This window comes from Argentina silus (genome assembly GCF_951799395.1).
Source record: "Argentina silus genome assembly, chromosome: Y".
Lineage (NCBI taxonomy): Eukaryota > Metazoa > Chordata > Actinopteri > Argentiniformes > Argentinidae > Argentina > Argentina silus.
In genome coordinates, this window is record NC_139654.1 from 13,904,764 (window position 1) to 13,926,709 (window position 21,946).

At 45.9% G+C, this 21,946-nt stretch overlaps 1 pseudogene across 1 annotated transcript; it reads right to left on the reverse strand.

Annotated features, from left to right (window-relative positions):
* Positions 1-252: 252 nt before the first annotated feature.
* On the reverse strand, positions 253-16,643 carry LOC310823814 (suppressor of fused homolog; annotated as a pseudogene). The gene is made up of 12 exons (XR_014555074.1): positions 16,339-16,643; positions 10,606-10,740; positions 9,874-9,997; positions 9,591-9,716; positions 8,275-8,417; positions 7,391-7,476; positions 7,217-7,289; positions 6,595-6,744; positions 6,303-6,405; positions 1,429-1,467; positions 1,141-1,275; positions 253-719 (listed from the first exon to the last, which is right to left on the reverse strand). The product of XR_014555074.1 is annotated as a suppressor of fused homolog (transcript).
* Positions 16,644-21,946: the final 5,303 nt, after the last annotated feature.

Genomic DNA, 21,946 nt, shown 5'->3' on the forward strand with positions numbered 1-21,946 from the left:
ACAATTATCACCAGGATTCTAACCACACACTGGACCGGAAGTGTAATGCCATCGCTGACGGCTCAACTCTATCCTGGGGAGCAGTTCTCTCAAAGACTTTTCTTTTGGACACTTTGTCAACACCTGCAGCTAGTATGTGCGTGTGTGTTAGCGGGTGATAGTGCGGTGGACCCAAGTGCGGAGAGATACTCAGACGACAGCGTAAAGTATAATTCAAAAGGGGGTTTTAATGATAAAACTGGGGAACGGCATACAAACAAACACTGGGACAAAAGGGTAAAACAAGGGTGGAGAAAACCAGCTCCATAAACAAAAGTACACACTTAATAAGTGGAATAACTAGAACTAAACTCGAACAACGGGGTAAACAACTAGAATATGCGGAACAGACAGGGTACTTACGGACAGACAGGGAGAATCTCTGACAAAGACATGGGGAACACACAGGCTAGATATAGCGAACAGGGGACAGAACACACGTGAAACAATTCTGGGTAGATTGGGAGGCCACTGGCCCCGTATCGCCAGAGGAGGGCGCCAGAGTCACCAGACAGCAACCTCAGGCGTGGCACGTGTGTACCTGTAGCCAAGGACCGTGGGCTGCGTACGGATGCTCCTCTGTAGCGAAGGATCCTTCCACTCCAGTGGATACAAAGGTGATGGCTGTGTCTCTGTTTATACTCTTATAGGTGAAGTGTCTCCCATGAAGCAAGCGGCCCCTTCAAACAGAAGAGATGTAGATATTAGAGAAACACAGGCACGTCTGACTCACTACATAGGGGTGGACATGGCTGTGGGCTGACAGTGGGAGCTCCCCAGTGTCATTCCTTCTTCCTTCCTACCTCCCTCCCTCTCTGTAAGCTGGCTGTGGCCTTGTTCTTTCCTATACAGACAGAGATGACATAAACCAGGTCCAACCCTCAGCCAGCACAATCACAACCAGAGCTGAACTAATAATGGCTCATATTGATGAAATACAGTCTGTTTGTATCTTGAGAACTACATCTCTACATGCATCAAATTACAACAAACCTGTACTTCAGAGAGGAAGAGGGTCAGTCCCACTGTTTGTTGTTTGTTTGTGTGTGTGTGTGTGAGAGAGAGAAAGAGTGAAAGTGAGTGCGTGTGTGTGTCTAGTACCTCAAGCAGAGGGGAAGCAATGTGCCGGACTCTTGGTTGAACTTAAGATGGACACTTTCCAGTTGTCGCGTGCGCACCAGCTCATGAGGGACGATGGCCACCGAGCTCTCACTCTCTAGACTGTCCTTCCGACTACTGAGAGAGAGAGAGAAAGGGTCGATAGAGTGTGAGAGAAAGATTCAAATGACCATTGATGATCTATGTTGGAAAATATTAAGTCCTGCAGTGGCCTGTATCTCCCAATAAAAGACATGTTTAGAGACATTTGACCTCTCCGATTGCTCTTACCTTTGATACTGCTGGCTCTGCAAATGGCCCACTGATTGTCTATGGAGAAACCAGGAGGGAAATTTGTACCATATACAATATCATAGATCGAGATGAGATAGATAACCACCAGTGCTGCCAAAAGGCATATAAATGTGTCGGCCTTCTGTGGTGGAAGTCTAGGATTTACCATTGTACATTAGCTCTTCGGAGGTAAGAATCAAGAAACAAGTCCTGAGTAGCCACAATATCTGAGTCCGGTATTTATTGTTTGCAAACAAGAGACAAGAGCGTAACAGTAGCCCAGCGTAGATTCGGGGGTCCGTTCAAGATTCAAGATTCAAAGTGTTTATTATCATATGCACAGTAGAAAACACGTTTCCCTGTACAATGAAATTCTTGCTTTACCAATGTAAAATGTACAATACTAAAAAATATACAATATATACTAAACAAAATGTACAAGATAACAAAATTTAAGGCAGCATGTGATAATAAAAAAGCAACAATAATAATAATAAAACAGTGCAAATGTAAACAGTGCAATTATGCATGTGCAAACTGAAAATGACAGTCGGGTTCAGTTATATGAGGTAGTACAGTTATATGAGGTAGTCAATGATTATAATCTCCTATGCGTTGTTTAGGAGTCTGATGGCAGTGGGAAAGAAGGAGTTTTTAGTCTGGTGGTCCTGCATTTAACACTTCTGTACCTCCGGCCTGAGGGTAGAAGTGTGAACAGTCCGTGCTGGGGGTGGGTGGGGTCCTTGAGGATGGAGGCGGCTCTCCTGTGGACTCTGCGGTGGTAGATGCTCTGCAGAGAGGGCAGTGGAGTCCTGGTGATTTTCTCAGCGGTCTTCACCACTCTCTGCAGGCGTCTGCGGTCCATAGCAGTAGTGCTGCCGTACCACACAGTGATACAGCTGGTTAGGATGCTCTCAACAATGCAGCTGTAGAAGTTGCTAAGGATCTTGGGCGACATGCCAAACTTCCTCAGCCTCCTCAGAAAGTACAGCCGCTGTTGGGCCTTCTTAACCAGCTGTGTGGTGTTAAGTGTCCAGGTGAGGTCCTCGCTAATGTGGACGCCCAGGTATTTGAAGCTGCTCACCCTCTCTACTTCGAGTTCCCGGATGTACAGTGGCCGATGAGGTCCTCTCTTCTTCCTCATGTCCACTATCATCTCCTTGGTCTTGTCCGTATTGAGGGTGAGGTTGTTGTCCTCACACCATGCTACCAGACTGGCCACCTCCCTCCTGTAAGCCGCTTCGTCCCCGCCAGTGATGCATCCTATCACTGCGGTGTGGTCTGCAAACTTTAGGATGATGTTGTCCTTGTGGGAGGCGACACAGTCGTGGGTGAACAGGGTGTAGAGGATGGGGCTGAGGACGCATCCCTGTGGAGTGCCAACATTTGTAATAATGCTGGCTGAAGTCCTATTACCAATCCTGACAGACTGGGGCCTGCCAGTCAAAAAGTCTAGGAGCCAGTCACAGAGGGTGGGGTGCAGGCCAAGTGTGGACATTTTGTGGATGAGTCTGTGGGGGATGACTGTATTAAAAGCGGAGCTGTAGTCTACAAAGAGCGTCCTGATTGAGAGCAGTTTCAGTAGAGTGCCCAGCTTTAAAGCCGGATTGGTGAGGGTCAAGGAAGTTGTTTTGAAGGAGGTAGTTAGACAGTTGGTTAGAGACACCACGTTCAAGGGTTTTAGATAAGAAGGAGAGAAGGGATACCGGTCTGTAGTTATGGACAGCAGACGGGTCAAGAGTTGGTTTCTTGAGAAGAGGCTTGACTCTGGCTGTCTTGAAGGCAGCTGGGACAGATCCTGTGGATAGAGAGGAATTGATTAAGGTGGTAAGGAACGGAAGGAGGTCTTTGGAGATGGATTGGAGAAAGGGGGATGTGACCAGCTTTAAAACATCCTCAGGGGAGAGGGGGGAGAAATCTGATAAATCAGGGACTGGGAGTTGCGCAGTGGGTTTGGGAGGAGAGGTAGCATTGTTGGTGAGAGGTAGAGGGAAGGAGTTGCTAATGTCATCAAACTTCTTTTCAAAGTAGGTGACAAAGTCATCGGCAGACAGAGAGGAGGGAGGAGGGTTGAGGAGTGAGGAAAATGTGGAAAAAACGTTTCCTTGGGTCAGAGACAGGGTTGAATTTTGGAATGGTAGTATAAGGCTTTAGCAGCTGATGCAGATGAGGTGTAGTTGAGGAGGAGAGAGAGATAAGGGTCTAGATCATCAGGAAGGCCAGATTTTCTCCATTTCCTCTCAGCTGCCCGGAGTCCTATTCTACAAGCTTGCAGGGTTTCAGACAGCCAGGGAGCGCGTGGAGTGGATGGTGCCGGCCTTGAGATCTGTGGACAGAGAGAGTCGAAGGATTAGGAAAGAGAGGACAGGAGGGTGGAGGAAGCTGCGTCAGTGGATAGAAGAGAGAAGGATTCAACAGAGGGTAGGGCAGATAAGACAGAGGAAGAAAGAGTGGTGAGTGAGAGGGTGCGCAGGCCGCGACGAGAGGACACAGTGTGGGTATAGACTGGTTGGGAGGGTGAGCATTTGAGAGGGAGGGAGAAGGATACAAAATGATGGTCCGAAACCGGGAGAGGGGTAACAGTGAGGTTTGAGGTATGGGAGGATCTAGTGAAGCCAAGGTCAAGCTGATTGCCCGCCTTATGAGTGGGAGGAGAGTGGGACAGGGTAAGGCCGAAGGAGGATAGAAGGTCAAGTGTTCCAGACGAGTGAAGCTTGTCCGACTGGATGTTGAAGTCTCCCAGTAGTGTGAGCGGTGTGCCGTCCTCAGGGAAGGAGCTGAGAAGGACATCCATCTCATCTAACAAGTGTCCAAGCTGACCTGGAGGACGATAGATAACAACAAAGTGAAGTTTGACAGGGGAGGTGATAGAAACAGCATGGAATTCAAAGGAGGATGTGGACAGGTGTGACAGGGGAAAGACATTATGTGACCACTTAGGCGAGATGAGGAGTCCTGTTCCTCCTCCTCGACCAGAGAGTCTAGGGGAATGAGTAAAGGAGTAGGCATCAGAGAGGGCTGCCGGGGTGGCTGTGTTATCTGGTGTAATCCATGTCTCTGTGAGAGCAAGGAAGTGGAGAGACATGAAGCAGGCATAGGCTGAGATAGCCTCTGCTTTCCGGACCGCCGATTGGCAGTTCCAAAGTCCTCCCGTGACAGTGAGGTCATGGTCAGTTCAGCATGGTGGGTAGATTAGATTGGAAGGGTTGCGAGAGGAGGTGTAGCGTCGTTGTGTCCTCCTAATGGAGGAAATAACAGGAATGGGGAGAAAGCATATTGTGATTTCTTTGCCGGTGTAGAGGGAGAGGGTTAGTGGGAAAAGTATACACAATACACTCGGGGTAATAAAGAAATTATCAAGATAGAATAAAAATACACTGCTCAAAAAAATTAAGGGAACACTTAATCGTCACAGTGTAACACCAAGTCAGTTAAACTTCACGGATATCAATCTGCCCATTTAGGAAGCACAAGTGATTGTGAATACAAAGTCGGGTCGGGTGGTCCCGGTGTGTGTGTGCCTCCTCTCTGTGCTGTGGCTGGAGGTCTCAAAGCGGGTGTAGAAGATATTTAGGTCATCCGGCAGGCTGTCTGTGGAGCTGATGGTGTTGGTGGTGGTCCTGTAGTCTGTGATGTGCTGCAGGCCTTGCCACATCCGCCCGGAGTCAGCAGTAGAATAGAAGCCGTCCACCTTCTCTCTGTACTGCCTCTTGGCCGCTGTAATGGCTTTTTTCAGTCCATACTTCGCAGCTTTGTACTCCGTCTCATTGCCTGATCTAAATGCAAGAGAGCGAGCACGCAGCATGTGGCGTACCTGACTGTTTATCCAGGGCTTCTGGTTGGGGAACTTCCTGACTTGTATGGTGGGCACGATGTTGTCGACACAAGTGCTAATGTACCCAGTCACATACTCAGCATAGTCCTGTATGCTGACAGAAGAGTCCTCCAGCGTGGCTGCAGCTTTAAACACATCCCAGTCTGTCCGAGCAAAACAGTCCTGCAGGGTGCTCTCAGTCTCTGGGGGCCAGAGTTTGACTTGTTCAGCGCAAGTCTGAAGAGACAATGATAAGGTTCGTCTTTTATACAGTTTAAACACAATGCCAGGCGCCTACAAGGCTATCGGCTGATGGGCTTGTGCTTACGTGAGAAAGGGCGGGAGAGAATAAACAATGGGGAGACTCTCTTACTGATCAATCTGCGCTTTCTTACTGATTAATCGCCGTTCAACATTTCACACCTATCGGCAGGATGCGCCTGTCCCCCCATTATTGCTCTCACCACTCCCTCAGAGATCACCGCTGTTCATATGGTAAATCATACAGTGCTTCTCAGAACAATGGCTATAGAACTTTAGAGGTGTGGCAAGAGAAAATGTAATCACAGTAGTTACACAAGTTGTATCAGTCATATGAAAGTGTATAACCTGAAAATAGTTCTATGAATGTATTTTCCATAACACTTCAACGACAAACAGGCAATATAAGCTCCCTCCTCCACAGATGAAATGCAACATTCTTAAGCTCAATCTGCTCTGGGAGAGTTCAATGGAACTCCCAGTGAATGAAGCTGAATGAGTGGATCCAAACAATTGCCTGCCATGGGTAGGCCTACTTCCTCCTGGTTGCTGTTATGACATCATCCTTCTATCCAATTCATCTTTGGCCCATCTTATTCCAGACCATCATATTAGGCTCCAAAGAGACCAGAGAGTGCCAGGACAAAGCACAGAAGAGGAGTGCCAATCAAATTGACTATCATCTATCCAATTTGAATAGAGCCAATTTGGTGGCTCTGTCTCAAGCTGGGTTTAGGCAAGGGGTGAAGATTAGGCTTGGGCTAGTGTGTGTGTGTGTGTGTGTGTACACACTCACTGGAGTCTCTCGTGGCCCTGTCTCTGGTTGTTGATGGGTGGTAGTGCTGCCTTGGTATTGAACTCCAGTCCATTCCTCAGGACCTCCCGGATCTGCTCAGTGTCTTCAAGGGACAAACAGCACACACACGTAGCACGCTATCTCCCAACCTGACACTCTATCCTTACAAATGTCTCTGCTACAAATGGTGGAACAGTTGACCCAGTGATGGCTTTCTTGACACTACACAACTAATTCCTACGCTTAAGCTAAGTGGACAAACACATCCTAAAAGTGTGTGTGTGTGTGTTACCTTTGTCTGAGAGTCTCTGTGGCTGGGATCCAATGTAGATAGATCTGCCGTCCTCTTCGTCCTCCGGTGGTCGGCTCAGGTCATCCCACACGCACTGACACCGCTCAGATTGGAGCCCTCTGTCTTTATGCCCTGGTCCACTCTCTCCTGCTTGGGATGAGCAACACACACACACAAACATTAACACTAGCTCAAACAAACATACACACACCTGCTTATGAATATGATCTGTATACTCAAATATACCGACTAGTCCAAACATACACGCAACACACATGCACAGTTGACACATGCCACTATCTCACATTGGCCTAGCCTGCCAGGAGTCACAGAAAGTGTACTGTTATGACTGGGCCAGCAGGAGGGGCTGTTTGAACATGGTTTAAAATGTACCTTGAATCTGAATCAGGTTAGCAGAAGTAACAGTCAGCAGTCTAAATAAAAAAAAATTCCTTTATTAACTCCGGTAGAAATAGAATAAGACCTACACCTGGGCTTAAGATGAGTCAGTGAAACTCAAACTGTTTATCATGTTGTAGACTAGAGTATACCTGACAAATAAACAGAAAGACTAAATGCCAACACATCAAAACAAGATCAGACTAAATAACTAAAGCCTTACTTGCAGGTGTGGGTCGATGTCAAATATGGTCTCTCCTCTTCTCATGTCTGTAATCAACCAGGGGCCTCCGGCACTACACACCAAGACACACAGGCTTTAAACAAGGCTGACATGTTGTGTTTGTGTTATGTGTTGTGTTATGGTTGATCTTTATCATCCTACTGATTGACTCACACATGAACTCCTTGCAGCAGCTCCAAGATGCCTTGGCCATTCCACTGTTGGGCTGCCTGCAGCTCCTCTGTACACACACCCACAATCTACAGAGGAGATGAGTGTGTGGGCCGCATTCAATAACTCTACAGACTTATCTGACAAGTACCTTATGAGATATGAAGGAATCTGAATCACAGGAATTGGTCCTGTGAATAGATGTCTGTCTTGACCTCTTATTGAACTTCCATTCATACCATTTCTTAAACTTTGTTGTGAACAACTGTGTCTTAGAAGGTTTAAATGTATATCACAGTTATGTCCCTTACAGGGGTGCTCAGGGACAACTGATACTGGCTGTGTAATGTGTCATTAAGTAGAGCCTTGTGCATCGGAAACCATGTTTTGAGAACATAAAGATAGGTGGGGAATTTAGACAACGATGGCCCCGGCGTGAGATACAAGTGTCACGGGACTAAGTTCTGTGAATTGTCCTCTCCACGCACATGTTTTAGAAGGTCTTTTCAGTATATAACAAATTAATGTTAAAGTTTTCGTCAGAGAGTCTTTGGGAGCTGTGGCATCCAGTAAACAACTATTCTATTTTCACTGGGGTATGTTGTTGCTCTCTCCTTGAAAGTTTTTCTTTCTGTTCATTATTAATGTTGTATTTGATTCTTACTAGAACATTAATTGAGTATTGAATGAACGATAATAAATTATTCATTTGATTTATCCCAATTAATGAGACACTGGTGTCAGTCTTACGTTCTTTATTTTGAGTGAAAAAGTGGATTCACAGCAATACTTTTTCCAATAAATCCAATTACAATTGGATTATGGCTCAACTCTGAGGCTGCCGGTGCTATAGGATGGAACTGGAGCCTGGGGTTCGATTTTCTCACCTGCAGTAAGCTAACCAGGCCGAAGGGGGTGTGGACAGCCTGAATCTGGGGGTCCTTAGTCAGCAGCATGTGCTGGATGCGAGACTCACTGTTGTCCAGAGGGCTGTGCCACGACACGTGGTCCCCACTGCAAAATGTGTTTTCTGCACAAGACAGGAAAGAGAAGAGGTGAATCTCAATAGTTTAAGGAGGCTTATTCTAGTTACAAATATTCTCCTCACTGACTCCACAAAAGAGAGGGAACACAGATTTGAGAGAAAGAGGGCAAGAAAAGAGATCAAATAAGAGTGAGAGTTTCTGTAAGAGGAATATGTGCTCTTAAGCGGTAATATGCACCCACTCCAGTCATATGACAGAAAAGAGAGAAGAGATGAGGTAGAGAGAGAGAAGGGCCAGGGAGCGAGCATTCATGCAGCTCCAGGGCCCACCCACAAGCAAATTGACCCCACCTCCCACCCAGACCACCCCTCGATGTATACATTACACACAGCTAGGGAAATTTTAAGGACTTAGCATAGTCACACACACACAGACGGTCTGTGACTAATTGGTGGGGGAAACTGGTTTTCTGAAGCAGTAAAAACAATACTGTTCAGATGAGTGTTCAACACACACTTCTCTCAGACAACGAACGGGAAATAAGACTTCCTGAGAGAGAAACCATGCAGGGGCCAAGTCCTGAAACATAGGGGTAATGCATTTGTGCACAGGACACACTTCCACTCATTATGCAACTCACTCTAAAAGGTCCAGTATGTAACTTTCAAGCTTTCTAAAAGCTTCCTAATGGTTGTAATGACTATGGTTTAATTGGTAGCTATCAGGGAATGAGATCCCGTGAAAGAAATGTTTAATTTACGAACACTGTTTTGGTCCAGAAAAAGCGTTTTCTAAACCCGACACTGGGTTTGCATATAAATATGTTGCCAAGCATGTTCTAGAGGAGTGGACTGAAAGATTTTCACCTGTCTCCGGTGGCGGATCGAATCGTGCCCACATGCAGAAACAAAACAGCTAATGTCGAAAACTGCAAGTCCATTTCGGGTGGTTATATTATTATTAGGGGGGAGGCTGTTGTTTGGAAATTCAAACAGAATTTTGCAGCAGTGGCCAGAGGTGGCAGATTTCCAACAAACTTACGCCCTGCTCCTTTAACCTTTACTTTACCTTAAGTAGGTTCTCTGAGTGAGCAGACATTCTACTTCACTGCATCACTGTCACGGTGATGTTTTACACCACAACAGGTATAAAACATTAACTGGACATACTAGTATTGACAGTCGACAGACTGTGACAAAAACAACCACACAACACACCATGGAGACATGAGATCCTCCCAGTTGTTGCTCTAGTCTGAGGGAGGAAGTACATCATTTATTATGTGTGCCTGTGCCAGACCGTTATCCAACTGCAGTTTGTTGTCGTGCCTAAACAACAAGTATCTAAAAAGAAAAAAGAAAAAAAAAAAGTTAGTTGTTCAGAATGCAAATGTTGCTTACATGGCAAACTCAGACGCCACAGAACTATTCAAAACTGGGTCAGTTTGGCTGTTTGACACACATTTACAAAAGATACATATGTTACATAGCATAACCTTACCTGATTGGAAGACATAGCGGGCCAACCCCTGCATGAGTTCAGCCGGCCAGGTTGGGGGTGCCATCTCTCCCACCTCTCTCTTCAGTCTGAAGGTGAGCTCAAAGCCAAACCATACCACTTCATTCTAAGGTACAGAAATTACCTGGTATGTGCATAGAAATTATATAAATGGTAATTACACAATAGTAACCTATGCTCTGTTTCTTAAGCATGCTGACACCGCCGAATGTCAAAAGAAGTGAAACCGCAGCTGCACAAAGCTCAAGACTTTGTGTGTGCGTGTGTGTGTGGGGGGGTGGTCTCCATCACAATCGGGGATCCCTGCCTCCTCTGACAATGCCCAAAGAAGTCAGACAGAGTGCCTCTTAAACACATATTTCCCCTGAATCATCCTACGTCACTGCCAATGCTTGGTGCAATGCAAAATCAAAACAACTTGTCAAGCCAAGTATATATTCCATCCATGCTAACAGTTCTATCTAATCTCACCACCATATCTGCACACCTCACGCAAGAGAGGAAACACAGAGACGTCTGGCAAACTTTGATTTTTTGAGGCGAACTGTCCCTTGCGAGGTGGAGTGTCAAGGAGTTGCCCAAGCAGTTACTCAACACACATCGAGCAATAGTCAGTTTTACAAGTTCTGCCTTCAGGGTCAGTTGGCAGATTGTGGATCTAACATGGGTTACTTCTACCAGGGGCTTTAGCCCACGGTATGTGTAGCTACTTACTCATGAACTCTGTCGTCTCCATATAGGTTGCTGAGTCCAAAGCTGACATAGTGCCAATACTCCTGAACGTCCTGGGCTGAACATCCCACGTTCCTGTACATACTGATGTAGTCTAACGGATCAGGACCCCCTAACCTGTGAAAAGCATGACGAAAGATGGGCAGACACACGTTAATCAACCATAATGTAGTGACTGAAGAGGAACAGCTGAAAAGGGCAAACACTGCGATCTAGCGAGTCTATTGACCCATCACAGTTGAACATTGATCAGGTTTTACTCCAGAATCAAAATTCTTTTATTTGGCCAAGTATATTTGCACATACAGGAAATTGACTTGGTGAGGTTGGTGCATGGACATAAAAAACAAATAGCAAATATTGACAAGAAATTTTAAAATATTAACAAAATCGCAATAGCAAATTTACAAAAAAGAGCAGCAGAACAATACATCTTGTAGGCTGTGTGAGGCTAAGTGGCAATGAGGCTAGAGGCTGTGAAATGGTTATGGGGCATGTACACTATAAATTAGAATAAGTTTAAATAATTATAAATTACACTGTCAGTGCATTGTGTGTGTGACAGGGTGGGGGGTGGAAGTCCCAGAGTCAGTGAGGGGCAAGGGGCTTGTTTGTGAGCCCCACTGCCATGGGGAAGAAACTGTTCAGGTGGCGCAAGGTTTTAAGTCTTGATTGACCGGAACCTTTTGCCAGATGGAAGTCTATGGAAGAGATTGTGACCGGGATGGGAAGGGTCAGCTATGATCTTTCCTGCTCTCTTACTGGTCCTGGAGTGGAACAGGTCCAGGAGAGATGGCAGGTTGCAGCCGATGACCTTCTCGGCTGACCGAATGATCCGCTGCAGTCTGCCTTTGTCCTTGGCAGTGGAGGCAGCGAACCAGACGGTGATCGATGAGCTGAGGATGGACTCAATGATGGCCGTGTAGAACTCGACCATCACTTTCTGCGGCATGTTGAATTTCTTCAGCTGCCGCAGAAAGAACATCCTCTGCTGGGCCTTCTTGATGGTGGAGGTGAGGTCCTTTGAAATTATTGTCCCCAGGAATCTGAGTGACTCCACAGTGTTAACTGGGGAGTCACATATGATGAGGGGGGGGCGGTTGGGGCTGGGCTTCTCCTGAAGTGTACTACCATCTCTACACTTTTTAGGGCGTTCAGCTCCAACTAGTTCTGGCTGCACCAGGAAGCCAGGCTGTCAACTTCCTCTCTGTAGGCGGCCTCATCACCATTGGAGATTAATCCAATAAGGGTTGTGTCATCCGCGAACTTCAGGAGTTGGGGTGGCTAGAGGTGCAGCTGTTGGTATGGAGGGAGAAGAGTAGAGGAGAGAGCACACAGGCTTGTGGGGCTCCAGTGCTGATGGTCCGGGGCTCCGAGACAAGCTTGCCCAGCCGCACCTGCTGCTTCCTGTCTGTCAGGAAGTCAGTGATCCACCTGCAGGTGGGCTCAGTCATGCTCATCCGGGATAGCTTGTGGCTCAGTTGGTAGAGCATGGCGCTAACAACGCTTATGATTCCCGCTGGGACCATATACACTCACCGGCCACTTTATTAGGTACACCTTGCTAGTACTGGGTTGGACCCCCTTTAGCCCATCTGCTTCAAGGTTCGACGTGTTGTGCGTTCAGAGATGGTCTTCTACATACCTTGGTTGTAACGAGTGATTATTTGAGTTACTGTTGCCTTTCTATCATCTCGAACCAGTCTGGCCATTCTCCTCTGACCTCTGGCATCAACAAGGCATTTTCGCCCAAGAACTGCCGCTCACTGGATATTTTCTCTTTTTCGGACCATTCTCTGTAAACCCGAGAGATGGTTGTGCGTGAAAATCCCAGTAGATCAACAGTTTCTGAAGTCACGTAAATCACCTTTCTTCTCCATTCTGATGCTCGGTTTGAACTTCAGCAGGTCGTCTTGACCATGTCTACATGCCTAAATGCATTGAGTTGCTGCCATGTGATTGGCTGATTAGATACTTGCGTTACAGAGCAGTTGAACAGGTGTACCTAATAAAGTGGCCGGTGAGTGTATACTGAAATGTATGCACTCACTGCAATGTAAGTCGCTTTGGATAAAAGCGTCAGCTAAATGGCATATATTATATATTAGGAGAGCTGGGGCGATGGTGTTGAATGCAGAGCTGAAGTCCACAAACAGGATCCTGGCGTAGGTGCCGGGGGACTCTAGGTGGGGGAGGATGAAGTGAAGTCCCATGTTGACTGCGTCGTCTACAGACCTGTTGGCTCTGTAGGCAAACTGCAGTGGGTCGAGGAGGGGGTTGGTGATGGCCTTGAGGTGGGTGAGCATGAGGCGCTCAAAGGTCTTCATTACCACAGAGGTCAGGGCGACTGGTCTGTAGTCATTAAGGCCTGTGTTCCTCTGCTTTTTGGGAACTGGGATGATGGTGGATGTTTTGAAGCAGGCAGGTACCATGCATTCAACCAGTAAGGTGTTAAAGATGTCCGTAAACACTGGAGACAGCTGGTCTGCACAGTGCTTCAGCATGGAGAGGGAGACAGCGTCTGGTCCAGCTGCCTTGCGGGGGTTCTGTTTCTTTAATAGTTTGTTGACGTCTCTCTCCTGGGTGGAGAGAGGTGCGATGGGGGGAGGGGGCTGTCTGGGTCCATTGTGTAGGGGGGGGTAGTGTCTCTGTCCAGGCTGGGAAGAAGAGGTGTGATAGCTGTGGAGGGGGGTTGGTTGTGTGGGTCAGAGTCAGGACTGTTCCATTGTCTGTCGAATCTACAGTAGAACTCATTCAGGTCGTTTGCAAGTCTGAGGTCATCCATAGGGTGGGGGGATTTGGTTTTGCAGTCTGTGATCACTCGAAGGCCTTTCCAGACTGACGAGGAGTCATTGGCTGCGAATTGTTGTAACAGCTTCTGAGTACTGTCATCTGGCCTGCTTAATCTCCTTGCCAAACGTGTACTTAGCCAGTCTAAACCTTTCCTTGTCTCCACTCCTGAAAGCCCTCTCCTTCTCCAAACAAAGCTGTTTGAGTCTTGCTGTGAACCAGGGCTTGTCATTGTCGTAACTCACCCTGGTGCGTGTTGGAATACGTCTGTCCTCACAGAAGCTGAGTATGATGTATGATGTCACAGACTCTGTGTATTCGTAGCAGTCTTAAAAATGTCCCAGTCTGTGGTATCTAGGCAGTCACACAGCTCCTCCACTGCTTCTCTGCTGCTCCAATTCTTAGATGTCCGCACAGCAGGTTTAGAAAGTTTTAGTTTCTGTCTGTATGCCGGGATCAGATGAATAAGAGCGTGGTCAGATAGTCCCAGAGCCGCGCGGGGAACTGCGTGATAAGCTCTGCTGATGGTGCTGTAACAGTGATCCAAAATCTTCTCCTCCCTGGTCGGGCATTTGATTAACTGTTTATATTTAGGGAGTTTGTGAGTTAAGTTGCCCTTGTTAAAGTCCCCAAGGACAATAACTGGGGAATACGTGTTCTCTCTCCTTCTGTCCACTCCTAATATTTGGTCAGCGAGTTGACGTTGAGCCACTTTCACATCAGCTTGTGGAGGGATGTAAGCTTCAGACAATGTAAAAGAAGTGAATTCACGTGGAGAGTAAAATGGTCTGCAGGTAATGAAAAATGATTCCAGGTCAGGAGAACAAGTTTGCAAAATCACTTTCACGTCGTTGCACCAGCGTTGATTTATATAGAAACAGATCCTTCCACCTTTCGTTTTGCGTGAAGAAATCGTGTCGTGATCCGCCCATAACAGCTGGAAACCGGGCAGCTGTACAGCGGAGTCCGGTGTAGATTCAATCAGCCACGATTCCGTGAAACACAAAACAGAAGAGAGAGAAAAGTCTACATTTGTCCTGATAACAAGACGCAATTCGTCCATTTTGTTGCACAGTGAGCGGACATTTGAGAGGAATATTCCCGGTAGAGGCGAGCGTAATCCTCTCTCCCTGAAGCGCACCAGAGCCCCGGCGCACTTACCTCCGTCTCCGCCTCAAGGGCCAGAGCACCTTTGACCAGAATGTCCAGTAAATCCACAGATGAGGCGAGAAAGCTGGGACATAAATCAGATGGTGTTGAGTCCCTGATGTTAAGTATCTCGTCCCTCGTGAAAATAATCTGAGTGGAATCACAATTAACGGAATTAAAGACCTAAAACAAACAAAGACGTGCGCACCAACACACCGTGGCAGCCGTAGGAGTCGCCATCTTGATCTCCAGATACTTGAATAAATCCCAATATTTAGGTTTACACTCTACAGTAAGCATGTCTGGCCATGTATGACTTTGATCTTTATCGTCCTTGAAATGTCCCGTTCGTTTGAGAACAAACATTTTGCTACGTGGGGGGCGGACCTAGGTAAAGTTAGTTTTATATTGGATATTCAGTTCTTTCTTCAATAGCTCTCAAACCTAGCGTGACATGTCTATGACAATTATATATTCTGAGGCAGGGGAGGATGGAGAACAATCTACACCTTTTATTTTTTATATGGTATGGGACTTGACTCTTCAATAGCTAATCTGAAACCATATAAAAAATGAATATCTATATAATATATAATTTTCATAGATATTTCACCCTGTGTTTAAGAGCTATTGAAGAGAAAAAACAGAATATCAAATATAAAACTAACTTTACCTAGGTGGGGGAAATCACATTTCAAGCGCCCGGCGACTTCACGTAGTCACGACAACAACGCGAAAGTGTTGAGGTCGCGGTGAGTAACGTTGGAGACAGATTTGGTGGCACCAGCCATGTGATTTACATGTGGCTGAGACAAAGACAGTGATCGTCTGATCTTCCATGGTGAATGGTGATCAATGCCCCCCTCCCTCAGCCTGGAACACCTATTTACAGTTGAATGACCATGCCTGGTGGACGTCCGGAAGAAATCGCAACTCGACTCTCGTCAATTCCTTTGCAAATGTTCTATTGTTTGGAGGATATTTAAGGAAGATAGAGACCATTCATTATTTGAGTTTCTCGGGGTAGCCTATGAGCACCGGTCTGTTGTCCTTGATACACATAGCGTTAAACTTCCATTTGTTTACTACAGTTTGTTTATTTTATATGTTACTTTGAAACTGTTAAATTGGTTAATTTGTGGATACTCCATTCTCATTCTTCCGATGTGCATTAATGTGATTTTGTGCACTAGATAAAGGTTCTGTTAAAACAGCACGACATAATCGTGACCAGGTTATCACAGAGTTGAATCTAGGATCCGATATGATCGAGTGTCTGTCACACAGGGATGTTGTGTAGAGTCCGCTTTATCATGCCCATAACCGTATGAAGTTGTACTGGGGAATAAATGTATGTTTTTATTGTTAATCCGTCCTGTCCTTTCTCCATCCTTCAGTGTTTTTATACCGATTCTTCAACATCAACTGTGATGGGTGAGTTGAGAAGGCTGTCCAACTCCGTGTCAATACGAGTAGACATGGAGTTGGATAATCCAGCTAGGAAATCTCCGTTTAAGGAACGTTGTTAACCATTTACAAACGAAAGTTCCCCATGCATACATTATTTAATGTTTCGATTGGGAGCCTCTGGCCAGTAAGGTCATTTGTGAACATGACATTACACACCTGTTATTTACAACTAACACGGAATGTTCCCAATCGAATGGAACACTTTCGTTCCAGGGATTTGAGACCCCACATCCTAACTAAACATAGATAGATTGCGAAGGATCCGGCGTAAATGTACACAGACATTACTCAAATGTCTCTACTCACCAATATTTAACGATGGCTGTAACTTGTAGCGGGTTCGCCTGATCGGGGTAGAGGCGCCTACATTCCCCGTAAATCGCCTGCAACCCCGTGGGGAACAGCGACGCTAGCCCGTGGGCTGGTGCCCCACTGCCAGGCCGCACTTCATCCATCTCAGTCTCAAAAAGATGGGAAATCCTCAAAGAATATGCGAAAGTAATCTACCCTTGCCGGCTATATATGGTAGACTCCCTTGATTGATCGGTGATAGATGAAAGAAAGGCACTCTTTTGGCCCACAAATGATAGAACTTCTCTTGGTAGTTAATGTTTAGTGTTTACGACGAAAAAAAAATACAGTACCACACAAACCTGTTGCTCATCCAAATGAGAACCTTTCCGTCATTGGTCGATTCTGTGAAAGTGGACGTTGACATTCACTTGAGCGACGCGTAATTCATCCTATAGGCGGCACTAAATGTAGAGCTTTAATTGTCAGATTTTTTTGTCAATCACTTCTATAAATTATATGTGTGCATATCAGAGAACAAGCAACAAGGATTTTGTTGGAGAAAAGTTGTCAAAATGCCCCCTCCCCCATTATTTTTTACTGCAACTAAGTTGTAGCAGTATCCAGAGACAGACCCCCCCCCCCCCCTCAAAAAGCACATATAGGCCTACTGCTATTATGAGATAGTGCTACTACAGAACACACACTGACAAAGTAGAAGACAGCGCTAGTACAGAACACACACTGATACAGTAGTAGACAGCACTACTACAGAATACACACTGACAAAGTAGTACCAAATACAGAACTGTGAACCAAATAGAGTAATGAGTCTACCAAAGAGAAAAAAAAGTATGTCCTACCTTAGTGTGTCAGCAGGTTACGCAGCAGCTCACTCTTCTCTGCAACTCTGTCTATCTCCACATCTGTATCCATGGCCAATAGAATGTCCTCCTCAGTTTCCATCAGCATACAGTGCATTCGGAAAGTATTCAGACCCCTTAGCTTTTTCCACATTTTGTTATGTTACAGCCTTATTCTAAAATGGATTAAATTCATTTTTTCCTCATCAATCTAACAGGTTTTTAGAAATGTTTGCTAATTTGTTAAAAATAAAAAACTGAAATGAATTGAATCCATTTTAGAATAAGGCTGTAACATAACAAAATGTGGAAAAAGTGAAGGGGTCTGAATACTTTCCGAGTCAGCAGGAACTTGTAGCCAAGGCCATTGATGTGGTAAGCATCTGTCAACAAGTTGTACCTCTGTAATATCTGGTAACAACATACCGCATAGTTTTTACAAGACTAACAGCTTTTATTCATCATCTCCACTTCTTCTCCATCAGGTTCAACAGGTTCCTCACTGTCCTTGTTCTGTATTCGTCCAGTGCTGATGTTTTGAGCCTCTCCCACTGTGCAGCTAGACTCTTCAGCTCACATTGCAAATGGTCAACAGTTGCCCTGCTGTCAAACTTAAGCAAGCATTTGCTGAGCTCTTGAATGGATGACTTGGGTAGATCACTTGAGGTTATCTGTGGGAAGTTTTTGGGGTCAAGAAGAGAAAAGTCAGCATACAGAGTGTCATGAGTGAGAAAGCGCTGATGGATGCTCTCATTGACCGTATCCATGATTTGATTGTGGACATACATTTTGTAGGCCATAGACAGGCATCTATCAAAGTCTCATCCTGAGCCATCTCACCAGGCATATTCTTCTTCTTTTTGGGCCTTTTCGGTGGCAGGGTGGCCTCCACTTCCAGTTCTGTCTCCTCACCCTGCTCCTGAATCTTGTCATTAGCCCGCTGAACAAATATGTCTGCTGCTGTGTTAATGGAATCAAAGTCTCTTGCCATCCCTTTGAGACTCTCTTGTGTCCCCACAATCATTCTGTGCGCTGCGTGAAAGGAGGAATGGACCAATGGGTCTGCCACGCCAGGGGAGATGGAGTAGTGGGCTGCGTCCCTATTTTTTAACTCTTTTTATAAAAAAATGTTTCCATATCTTTCTTTACAGGCCCCCAGTCCACCGGCCACAGATCGACCGGCCCGCCGGAAATTCTCAGTCTGCTACTGGCAAATATAGGATCTAGAGTTATAATTAAATATTTTCTGACATTGGTGTTATGCAGTAGTATGTGATCAAATGAATAATGTCCTGCCCCTAGTCTGCATGCAACTTTTATCATAGCCCTTCTTCTTTTACTTGGTTTAGGGCACTTTCTGTTATGTTCCCTCCCCCTAACCAACCCTCTGGCACCACCTCGAAGCCATGGCGATCATCGCTGGAGCGCCCAGCCCCCAGTCGGCAACGCACCTGCAACCCATCCCCAATCAGCACCCTACAAGAACCCTGCCCGGACATCACTCCAGTGCCACAACGTCTCATGGTACTTACTCGTGACCTACAGACGCTTCAGCCCTCCTGTGAAAACCCATCCTTGTGCCTTGTCTTCCTCCTCGTAACCTAATCTGTTCTCCTGTGCCCCCATCCAGATACCTCGTCCTCCTTGGTTTCCCCTCGTCGACCCTTCCATGGACCTAGCCCCTTACCTGTTACTGGACCTCCCCGCCTGCTCGACCCACTGCCTGTCTGACTACCCGTCCGCCTGCTCGACCCACTGCCTGTCTGACTACCCATCTGCCTGCCCGACCACCTGCCTGTCTGACTACCCGCTCTCCTGCCGACCCTGGACCGACCCTGGACTACTGTCTTTGGATTCTCCACTCGTCCCCATTCCCCTTTTCCTTATTATTATTATTTACCATTAAATACGCCTTCGGGCTTCATCCTACCCTCTCTGTGTGCCGTCCTTTGGTTCCTCAGACTTTCTGTGTAACACTTTCTACTGTTTGATTATGCTCCAGTAGAGTAAGCAATATTGTTTCACTGTTATGAATTAAACTGCTTTTTTGTTTTATGACTTGCTGTAACGGTAATCACTACCTGTTGAGTGAGTGAGATAAAGATAATTAACTGAGATAAGATATGCCAGTTATGGCCTTATCGGGATTTAGGCTGCTTTACAGACATAAAATCAGTCTTCAAATGTCATCTCACATAACTCTATTTATTCATAGGTTTCCCATATGCATGACCTGCACACAACACCTACAGAGTCATGTATTACACAGCCATCACCCCACATATGCAATGGTACAATAACCGTCACAACCTTCCACCCATCAACAGCCAGTATCTCCAGCCCTTAAACCACAAGTAACATTAGGGGTCCCCATGAAATGGTTCTTACAGAGTACCATCACTACTACGGGCCTCCCCCTATGTTTTGGTCTAATCCTTACTGGAACTACCAGCGTGTGTATGCAAACCCTCCTCCCTGGGCTCCTCGGGCTCCTTCTCCACCCAAACCGCAAAGGTTCCAGCAGTCCCAGAGCGGGGCTTGGCCTAAGGGCTTCATCCTGAGAAGGGAGCTGGGGGAGGCTTGAGAGGGTGTATGGCCCTCACAGGGAACTACCAGAATTTGTGATGGAGGACCTGAAGAGAGTTTATGACACCTACCCTCAGACGGACCTGAGCATCATCTACGAGGGAGGGGAGTATGTGGTGAGAGGTGACCCCCATGTTGGAGAGCAGAAGTACAGAGTGGAGAGATCACCATAAGGGCAGGCCTAATACATTGTTACAACATTGTGAAAAGCAATACAGCAGTATTCTGTCTAAAAACATTTCTATCACAAACCCCTTAATGCAGGGGTGTCCAAACTTTTTGCAAAGAGGGCCAGATTTGGTGAGGTGAAAATGTGCGAGGGCCGACCTTCAGCCTGAAATTCTTTGAACCATTAACAATAAATGCAAATAAACTATTTTATGACATTTTTATTGGAAATGGCATACCTTTCATTTCTTCACATGGCACACAAATTAACAAGTTTTACCAAAAGCAGTCTGCCTTTCAAATTTAAAGGCTACATAAAATGAAGAAAAGCAGTCTGAGTAAAAAAAACTTTCAAGAAGCTTAAACATAGAACAACTTAGGTTCATTTGAAACATATTATTCACTATTAAATGTTCACTGTAAACTTTTAAATTCAAAACATATGACATATAACAGTTATCTTATTCAGAAGTGCAAAACATTGAGGGCCATAAGACTCAGTGGATATTCAAAACTGTGGCTTTGATCATCACAAAAAAATAATTCACAGAGATTTTGGAATGTATTCATCTCAGACGACAAAAACAAATAACTTGCCTTGCCTGCACTAATGTGATGGGTGACACTGAGATCTCGACTGCATTAAATAGGCCAGGTCTGGCTCAAAGACAGTGGTTTTGATGCGCAAGATGTCACGCAGGTGAGAGTCACTTAGTCTTGTCCTCACGCGGTTCTTGTTAAAGTTCATAACCGAGAATGTCTTCTCGCACAGATACGTCGAGCCAAACAAACTCAGCATTTTTTTAGCAAATGTCCGAATCTCTTGGAACCTGCCTTTATCAAGCTGGCGGTAAAAGTTGACGAGAGAGCTGTTGGTGCCGGCTGCACCACTCGGGGTCACACTGCAGTTCTGTGGAAAACTGGACATTATTTCCTGTAGCGCTGGGAAATGTGTGGTATTGGGCTGCGTTTGTGACAGGTGCCTTTGGAAAAATTGCAGCTTGGTCCCAAAGGCTTTGATGTGTGAATACAGTTCGCTTACCACTGCATTTTGCCCCTGAAGGCTAGTGTTCAGGATGTTCAGATGCCGTGTTGTATCAACTAAAAACCCCAAATCAGCCAGCCAAACAGGATCGGATAGTTCTGGCATCGGTTGTTCCCTATTTGCCAAGAATTGTTCGATTTCCCCCCTAAGAGAGTAGAAGCGTTGCAGTGCAGACCCCCGACTGAGCCATCTTACGTCGTTGTGATACACAACATCTCCGTATTCAGCCTGGATGTCGAGCAGAAACTGTTGAAACTGGCGGTGGCACAGGGCTTTGGAGCGAATATAATTAATAGCCTTTATCACTGGTTTCATAACATGGTCATATTTTAGATGTTTGGCGCAGAGAACTTGTTGGTGAATAATACAATGGAGTTTTATAGCTTCACCTCCTTCTTCGCTGACTTTGTTACAGACTAGGGTTGATAATCCACTTCGGTCGCCAGCCATGGCAGGTGCGCCATCCGTAATAATTCCAGTGACTTTATTCCATGGTAGTTCCATGTCATCAACGGCGGAACAAACAGAAACAAATAAATCTGTTCCTCTTGTTTGGCCCTTAAGGCTCTGGAGGTCAAGTAGCTCTTCAGTCACGTTCATTTCATTGTCCACTCCTCTCAAAAAAATCTGTAACTGAGTGGTGTCCGATGCGTCCGTGCTTTCGTCGCAAGCTAACGAAAAAAAGTCAAACTCCACTCCTCTGGCCCCAAGCTGTCTCTTAATATCAGATGAAATGTCTTCAATTCTCCTTGCCACCGTGTTACGAGCCAGGCAAACATTGGCAAACTCTTGCTTCTTCTCAGGACAGATTTTCTCCACCATTTTCATCACGCAGTCTTTGATAAATTCACCCTCGGTAAAAGGTTTGCAGTGCTTGGCAATCAGCGTTGCCACCTCGTAGCTCGCCTTTGTAGCATTTTCATTTGACTCACGGGCTCTTGTGAAAAAGCGCTGCTGTGAC